Below are 10,056 nucleotides of genomic sequence, written 5' to 3'. Positions count from 1 at the left end.
TTCGTTGGCTGCAATTGCCGATTCGGCGCCGGCAGTCTATAACGATCATTTATTTGTCAAATTGGCCCCCGCTATTGCCAGCCGGCCAACGAGAGGAAACCCGTTAAACACCAAGTATTTATCAGGATGGGGGATGATAAGTTTTTGTTTGAACAGATACAGGTCGATGGTCGTACAGCTGCATTAAAATTTACAAGGCTTGTTTTCATATAAAATACGAGTAATTGTTATGCTCGCGTGGAAATATTTATTCGCTCGTCGCTGATCCATCTTTTTCTATTTCACGATGAAACAATATAACGCGAGATTTGATTGGTATTTGATTAAAAACGATGGAGAAAAAAAAAATATTATTAAATGTACGATTATATTATTATATCGTTAAAATGTTTTACATTTTATAATAAAGATCGATCTATACGCGTCTAATCTTTAAATTCATGTCATTAAGAATTTTTCGTGAAACGCGGTTTCCTCCACGGTTCAATATTCGAGTTCACGAACTTGAACGCAAAAGCATTCACCCGGTCGACTAACGTGACCGTCGGTCGAAAGTTCTCGTCGAATTAGGGTAAGACCGGCTTACAACCTGAGGTAGCTTAGAAACTTCTAAGAGGATCCAAAGAATAATTGTACTTTCTACTTGGCGCCATGTTAACTCCCTACGTTCTTCTCTTTGAAATCTTATACCGATCCGGCAAACTTACATCCCGTCTAAGGTTATAATTCAGATCGTTAGAAGACACAACTAGAAATCGCGCAATCGATTTCTTTCTTAGAGAAAGAGAAGCGAAGAAAAAAGAGGAAGAGGAAGAAGAAGAAGAAGAAGAAGTTTCCATCGTGCAAATCCAATTTTCCGTTCGACGGTGCATTTTATAATCTCTAATGGGAAGAGGAGGGGGAAAGGAGGAGGAGGATCGTATGATTACGGAAACGCAACGATGGCCGGACGGAAGGAAGCAAGCTGGCCAGATTAATTTGGAGGTCGTTCAATTTTCCAGCAAGAAGAAGGTTATCCGGGACGCAGGAAGCGGAAACGCGGCCAGGGAAAATGAGCTAGATAGCCACTTAACAATGAATAATGTTTGCCAAAGAAATTGCGGCGAATTTTGAAATAAGTTTAATTAGCTTCTCCGCAGGGCGCGGGGGCGAAAGGCGTCGTCGCGTTCGCGGTATCCTTCCGGGGGGATAATTGAAAAAAATTTTTAGGATTAAGGAGCCATTGTATAACTCCTCCTCCCCTCCTCTTCCCTCTTCCATCGCGCCATCGCGCCCTGACGATCTTGAATAGAGCAGCTTTTGCCACCGGCTGATGACTAAAGATATTATATAGCCACTGTACGCCGCGGACTAAACTGGCTCTTTCACAAAGGATTATTAATTGACTTCTGTCTCGTATCAGAGGGTCGCAGCCGTTCGCGGAGGATCCTTAATTATCCTTGAAAACGGTTGATCTTCAGTCCGAGATTATACTGTTGCTACGCTCAGCAAGGTTTATCGTTCGAATGGAAATAACAGTCGCAATGGATTACGGTGCTTCGATCACAATCGGAATAGAACGAGAATTTTCTTTTTTTTTTATGAATTCCAAGACGCAACTCACGTTGACGCGTCGCTTTAAAGTCTTTCTCTTTCCCTTCTTCGAAATTCGAATTCGAATCATCTTCTTCCATCATCGAACGATCATTAAAAAGTAACGGATGACAGATTCCACGATAATCCTTGCACGAATATCAAAGATCGAAAAAAATGTGGAAACGTTCTCCATCCATGTGAGAATATCAACTTGAAACCAAGTTGAAGAAACTTTTGAAAATCAGAGCGAATTCCTGGCGAAATGCCAGAATAGAGACAACCAACCCCCTTTAAGAAGACGTCTCATCGAACTACGATCGAGCTTCATTCGCAGAGACAATCGCGTTTATATCGCGGTGTTTTTCGAAAATGTTACGTACGATCTCGTGCGAACGCTCGATTTCACTCTCCCCGGGAGATTCTTCATCCCCCTTTCCTTCCGTACTATTACTCGACCGCTTTCGCTTTCGATGCAAATTTTTAGCCCGGAGCTGGGTATTAAGAGAGGCGGCGAGCGAATGGCATCCTTTAATATCGGGAACAGTTGCCCGATCACGATTTTCCATCGCGGATTCGACGCGGCGAGCAACCATCACCGCTGTGGGGGACGGCCCAACGTTTCTGCGTGTATCAGCGTGTTCCCTCGCCGCGTGTTGTTGACTTTACGAGCTTAAACGCGGAATCTTGATGAGCGCGGGAGAGGGATTCGCAAAAGGGTGGCGAGGGATTTCGCCCGAGTCGATTCTCGTGCCCGTTAATATCGACCCCCTTTTTCGCGGCGTGAAAAAGAAAAAGAGAGGGAGGAGGGTGAAGGGGGAATCATAATGATTCCCTTTCGAGATCTCGAAAAATTTGCCGATTCGTTTTGATTCGGCGTTAAACGCGCGGTTTAATTTTTCACGCTGTCTCGATTCTCGCACGTCGGCCCCGAAAACTCGTCCTCGGCCCCGAAATTAATATTTGCGATCCGTGCCGTCCATAACCGGGCACGTTTTATCGCAAATTGACACCGGAGCATTGGCAATATTTGCCGTTTCAACCGGGCGTCCATCGGTTAATCTCAATTACGCGGTTACAACTCGATCGAGCGAACAGTTTTATTATTAAGACTGACGAGGTTACTTCTTTTTTTTTTTAATGTCTGCTTGAATATTAGGCCGCTCGTACGGGTTTCCTGATGCGGAGTAATTTAAAGTAAGTAAGTAATTTAAGTAATTTATAAGTGCATTATAATAAAGTGCAATCTATTGTTTCTTTTTTTTTTAAATAGATATTTCCCCAAGAAACATTTAAAAAATCCACTATTAGAATATGGAAATAAAAAAAGTGATTGAATATTTTGTTCATCAAAGATTGAGATTATATCTTAATTTCTGAGAGACACGTAAAATTAATTGTAGTTGCTGAATCAGATAAGAAAAATAAAAGCGAGTTTATTTTTAAATCGATTGTTATCCAATTATGATCAAAATCAAAATAATTTTATTTCTCCTCCCCGGATCAAGACGCTATTCTCGCGATAGCAATTTTTTTAATTTTTTTTAATTTTCCTCCGACTTGTTCTCTCCATATTTTTCGGTATATTTCGGAAAAAAATTGGCATTCTCTCACCCGTGGAATACGTGCTAGCTCATCCTCAAATATTCACGACCGCGTCCAAAATATGGCCAAAAACAAAGTATCCAGAGCCGTTCCAAAGCAACGGGTCGCTGGCGAAATACATTGGCCCGAGACGGGGAGCAAAACGGGCTTGATAAAAATTACAGAATATACTAGGAGGGGTCGAACGACAAATAAACGGCCGCAAGGGTGGGCGAAAGGAGAGGAAAAAATTGTCACCGGGCGAAACCTTGCACGGTACGTTAGATCCTCCTCGTGCGTCGCGACGACGACGTCTCTTCATCCTCGACCCCGACGAGGCTCGATTATTCCCTCTCAAAAAGAACAATACTTCGCGCAATCACGAAATCGCGCACGAAACTTTTAACGCAGCTGTTGAAAACGCATAAACGCAATTTGTTATCCAAGAAGGGAAAGAAAATCTTGTAACGATTCTTGCGATAAAAATATAATTCGAGAAGATAATTCGAGAAGAGTTAAAGGGGAGAAAATTTTCGTAATAGTTCATAAAATAATTACTAATAGCTTCCTGTTTGGATAATATCCAGCGGCGTTAAAGTTTAATCGAAACGTCACCATCTTTTCTCGAATCGGAAGGAACTCGAGTCGTCGTCGAAAGAATCTCTTCTCGATCGATCTTCTCTCGACTGCGACGGTATTTCCGTGATGGGCGATTTTTATTTCGCGAGTCATTGTTTCTCGGGCAATAATCAAGAACATCCTCGGGAAGGGAGGAGCGGGCAGCAGGAGGGAGGCGGAGGTCCATTCATTTCAATCCCCATCGGAATATTCTTTTGAAACGAGAAATGATGGCCAGCATCGCCGGGATAAATTGGCAGGGAGACGTCTTGCTTATTCCACGATGACACACAATGAACGTATCTCCGCTCTCGTCCACGAGGATTTCCTTCTAAAAGGCCTCCCCCTCCCTGATGTGTCTGTTTGTACAGGTCGCCTCATAAATATCGGTCGAATCAGCGAACGCGCGGAGAAAAGCAAAGAGTTTTCTTTGACACGTGGCACGTTTTTCTCGTCAGTCGGCGAGAATATCGCGCCACTGGAATTATTATTAATCGAAAGAATAAAAAAAAAAATCTCTTTTTCTATCAATTTTAATTTCCAATAAACGTATAATCTATTTTATGCGCACATCTTTAATTAATAAATCTCAATTATTCGTTAAATTGAAACTTGTCAATATTTAAGCGTAATTCGTGTCCTCATTATTCCAATTCGTTCTACATAAATAAAATACTTATTAGATATTTTTTCGACATCAGTTTCTATTGACACGCGATTAAAAATCTTTTATCCTCTTTTGTCGAAAACTCATTCGAATAGAAGAGTTTCTTAAATTTGTTCAAAACGTTTCCCGTTTTCGTGGTTCGTGTTCTTTACGCGGCAATAATATAAACGCAATTTCCAACAAGCGTTGGCTTAGTACCCATAACCCTCGCCGCGCATCCTCGCTTTATATGCATACGCGTTACTTCCTCAGACTCGTCTCGCGGGACGCTGCAAGACACGCAGCAATTTCTGTCGGATCTACAATTTGTATCTTTCCGAGGCGTTAATTTTAGCCGCATTACGTCTCATCACTCTGTTTCACGCGTGAGTTGATCAAATTGAACGGTGAGAAAAAATGAATATATCGTTTTGAAACAATTTATTTTTTCATCATGGAGCGATCTCGAGTGACTTTTAACAGTGAGTCAAGTTGTATTTATCCTAGAAAATAAAAATCTAAATATACTTCTGTTTAAAAAGCAGGGTCGAGTTTTATGTCTCCCTATAAAAAAATTATTGACGTCTGATTGTTACGTGTTTCTCGAAATTAAGCAGATTTAACACTTGTTTCTTCCGTTGCGAAAAGTAATTTATTCGGGTTGATTGCTATTTTTTACACGTGTATCTGGTGATAAATTAAACGCGATACTAGCAATCGCGTCGCCGTCCTAATTTCCATTGGATCGGGACAAAGCAGACGGAATGAAATTGTTCTCGAACGCGAGCACGTGACGTTTCTTACACGCATTCACGAATATATTTTCGTGACAGGGGTCAATTCTTTATCGCCCAACGATAAAAATAATACTCTGGACGGCTGTGGTGGCTACGAGACCGAAAGGTGGTTCCTTCTTGTCCTGCCATATAGCGTATAAATAAAACTAATCTGGAGCACGGCCATAAAACACTGGTTTAATGCAATTTGCAGTTTAACAGGATCGAGACAGATTAGAAGAATAATGCCTTCTGCCTTTTTTACCTTCTTCTTTCCTTTTTCCATTCTTTCCTCCACCGACTCCTCCTCCTCCTCCTCCTCAAAGATTTCTCGCAAAAATGATTGTTATTTATAACGAGGGCGCGATGAATTTATTAACAACTGGCACGTGAACGCATGCCTCACACGGCCACCTCGCTAATGGCAAATGGCATGAAACTTCTTAATGAGAAAGTACGTCTTTATAGAGCAATATAACGCGCCACATGCGCGAGAAATATTGTTGCACCTGATGCTTTCGACGTATATACCCTCTTCGAAGGGGTGCGAATTGCGCGTTACTCGCCGCCGATAATTCGCGAGAGTAATTCATCGTTCGACGCCGCGTGGAATAAAAGTTCTCGAGGGTGAAATTCGTCATTCCGAGATTCGCATTGTTCTCAAATCAATGCGAATCTCTATATCCTATTCTTCGAATATAGGAGACATTATCGAATTGTACAAATATTTCCGTCACTTTACACAAGTCTTCAGTCCTTTGGACAAATTAAAGGAGAGTAGTATGAAAAATATTTCTCTCGTTTCTTAGAACTTAGAAAAATTCTGGGACTCGTCTAAACATCTTCATCATACTTGAGCGATGTAAGAAAAAAAAAAATATTTCTATCATCTTAAAGTTGAATAGATTAAATTTCTCGAGCAAAAATAAAGACTTTATAACCTCTAGAAAATTGCGTGAGAACGAAAAGCAAAGAAAAAAAACGTGTCAAAATGGTACAACGTACGAGAATGATAGCAGATCGTACGTTGATTATTATCCATATTTCGATTCCGTGACGAATTTACATCTGTCCGCCCCCGTAAAACGCGTCAACCGTGATTAACATCCTTCGTGCACGCGTTTCCTTTGTAATAAAAATAAAAAAAAAGAGAAAGAGAGAAGAAAAGAAAAGAAAGACGTAGCAAAGAGTAAAAAGAAAAAAAAACGTGAAAGGGTAAATGAGGCCAACGGTCAAGGGAATAGGGAAGTGACACGTAGATGGGGGAGGGGACATGATGCTAACGCGGGATACACCTTGGAACAATTTCATTAACGTCGAGTTGGAACTTTTAATATCGCGCCACGGACAACAGGATCTCTTTTATTGCGATACCTTCGAGGCGGAAATGCCTCGTCCTCCTTCACGAATGCAACATCTCGAACTTATCTCTCTCGCGACTGCTCTCTTCTCGTTGCCCCTATCCGATCTATTGTGCTTTTTTCCTCTGCTTAATCCACGACTGCGATAAAATTAATGTCGGACCGGTTTTATGAACGGTTAAGCAATCGGTGCCCTTTTATCCCATTCCCTCTTTATCCCTTGGGCAATTTTTATTGTTCTTTTTTTTTTTTTTATCGATCGCAAGGCATATCGAGGTCGAAGAGATTAAAACGGTGTCGACGAGTGAAGAATTTTGGTGAGGACGCGATCGTGTGTAACGATGAAGAGGAAAAAGGATGGGATAAAGGTGGAAGAAAAAGTGGAAGTTTCGTCCAAGATTTGCCGTGACGTGGTTAGGAATTATCTAGAAGATGTATGCTTTGGATCCACCAAGATATCGGAGACCAGGCAGAGGAAAATTTATAATGTTATAATTTAAAGAAAATTATCAAAGTGGCAAATACCAAGATTTTCGCTACGTTCCATCCCTAAATTTATAATATGAAATAAATGTAATAAATTGCGCTATCTCGAAAGATTTCTTTTTAGCATCTAAATGTTTATATTCTCTGGCCTTTGATAGCCAAGGAACGATAAAACGAATAAATTCTCGCGAACGAACTCGAAGATCGAATATTCGAAAAATAAAAGTTTTCGCGCAAGAAGATATTCAACCTACAAGGTTTGCATGGAATCGAGTATATTCGATGCAAATTGAGAATTTAATATCCTCTAGGAATAATACGTCATAAACGTTTAATTAAGCCTCCGACTAGTTCGCGTAACGTAATAAATATACTGTGATCATGCTTGTCGGTTCATTAAACGGGGAACGTTATGGTCACTGTTTAATAGTTTATCGCGGGAATCTAGAAGCGAGCATTATTCTCGCGGCTCATACAAATACAATTCGATTCGATTAATTATATCGATTCACTTTGAGCCTCGTTGGATTAACGCCGGTACGAGGGTGCGAAAAACGGTCGGAGATTACGTTTGAACAACGTTGTTCGAGGGATATTTATGAGGAGCCCGTTATTCCGAGCGCAACAACCGATGTTGTTCCAAGGCATCACTTAAACGTTATCAAATATCCAAAATGGCGGTCGAGCATTATGATTTTTGGAAGTCAAACGAACGCATTTGAGGCCTTTCAAATTGTTTCGACATCGGATATCGGAAATCGAAGATTGAAATCGATCCAAGTATAATCTATTCGGAAACTCGAAATGATTTCTTGTTTGCCCGATCATTTTATCGCGGGTTTAACTTCATCGTACTATGAAATTATCTTGGAAACTTGGATTGCACTCCTATTCCGCGAATCTGTGTTACACATTTCGCAAAGAAACTTCTACGCTCCTGTTATCTGTCTCTGTCTCTATCTCTGTCTCTCTTTTCCTAACCTTAGTCTTTCGTGGTAGTGGATGAAGCTTCAATGAAATTCCAGCTTAATAGTTTATCGTGCAACGATGCACAAAGTAAAATTACACGAAGCGTCGAACACACGCGAGCACTTAATTCTCTGCCTTCACTCGTAACACGATCTTCGCACTCTCTGCCTATCGACCAGAGTTACATTGTGCGAGCGTAAAGTTCACGCTGGCCCGCGTCGGGGAGACGCAAGAAACGCGGGAAACCTGAGCCGACAATTACCGGGCCCCACACGGAGTTTATTTATAAAATTTGCAAACACTTATCGATCGTTTCCCTGGGCCTGGTAGGACACGGCGGGGAGAAGCCACCCTCGAAAATTTTGGTCCGCAGCTGTACGATACGATCGAGGCTACGTACCTTCGAACGAGCAGTTTCGATGCTTCCTGCATCCAAGTGCCTTGAATGTTAGTTACCTAATTGTGAGAGTTTGGGTAGAGAGCGTAAGTTCTTATCGCGTGTTTCATCGATGTCGAATTCGTTTCAAAAGAGTGGTTATAACGAAACGTTTCTATTTTTATTCTCTTTATCGATTTTTAATTATCGTGATTCTTTTATTACAGATTTTATGTAAAAAAAATCTACCACTCCAGATATTTTTTACGTACAATATAATTTGACATTTATATTATTTATATACATCATGTTTTCGCCACATCATCCTCTCCAAGTGATACTATCCACATATTATATTGTATCAGAATGGTGAGACAACAAGTATTTAATTAGACAGTCTAAATCTGTAGATATAAGTAGTAATATGTACTTTTTTAATGTAATATTAATTTATTTAAATTATACATATATAGAACGTTAATAAATTTGTAGAATTTTTTGAAACTCGATTTTTTAGAGATCATAATAAAAATTGGAACAAAAATAAGAGATAAATATGTAAGTATAGAAGGTGAGTATGTAGAAGATAAGTATATCAACTTTTTCAAGATTTTCAAGTATGTTACTTTCTTTACGATTATACTTTCCTAATAAAAAATCGAAAATACAATCGAAAATTTCTGCTGATGGCACAAAATTTTGAGTTATGAAAATCCTGGAAAAATTTCACATACGACTTCTTTTACGATTATGTTCTCCTGTTACAAAATTGTTAGGGCAAAAATTTTACTGCCTGAAATCTTGACATTGTATTAGGAGAACAAAATACATAAAGAAGTAGTACGTAAAATTTTTTCAAGAATTCAAAGACTTAAAGTTTTCGGATAGCTAACCAGGATTTTTGATCAAATTTGCGGTTTTTAATTGGGAGAATATAATTCTAGAAAAAGTGACACGTGCAAAAATCATATATTTGCCAATCAGTTTGTCATAATTAAAAAAACAATTAAAAAATGTTCGATCCTTCAACAAAAAATAATAAAGATAATAAAGAAGTAACAATATAAAGGGTAAGTAGAACATCATATTCATTAAATTAATCTAGAAATAAGTAAATTGTTGAAAAAAATTTATATAGGTGCAGAAAATATGGAAATGGTAAATACACGTAAAGGTAAGTACAAAAGGTAAGTATAAAGAATCGAAAGGAATTCTGCATGATACCTCCAATGGAATTATATTTCCCTAATACAAAATCGTAAATTATAAACAAGAAATTTCTGCCAATGGCACAAAATTATGAATTGGGGAAATTTTGGAAAAATTATTCATGCCATCTCCTTTATAATTATATTCTCCTGTTACAAAATCGAAAAATTCCACAAATAATTTGTAGAAATTTCGATTATATATTAGGAGAATATAAAACATAAAGAGATAACATGGCAAATTATTCCAAGACTTCCAAGATTTAAAATTTTCGGATAGCCAGCCAGGATTTTCGTTCAATTTACGATTTTTGATTAGGAAAATATAACTCTAGAGGAGGACATACGTGGAATTTTCAAAAAAATTATAATATCGGCAATTACAAACCAAAATTTACGACTTTTCATTAGGAGAATATGATAGGCAAAGAGGTGGCACTAAAAATTTTTAACAGAGACC

The sequence above is a fragment of the Apis dorsata genome, unplaced genomic scaffold, assembly GCF_000469605.1.
Source record: "Apis dorsata unplaced genomic scaffold, Apis dorsata 1.3 scaffold_962, whole genome shotgun sequence".
Taxonomy (NCBI): Eukaryota; Metazoa; Arthropoda; class Insecta; order Hymenoptera; family Apidae; genus Apis; species Apis dorsata.
This window is presented reverse-complemented; position numbering follows the sequence as displayed.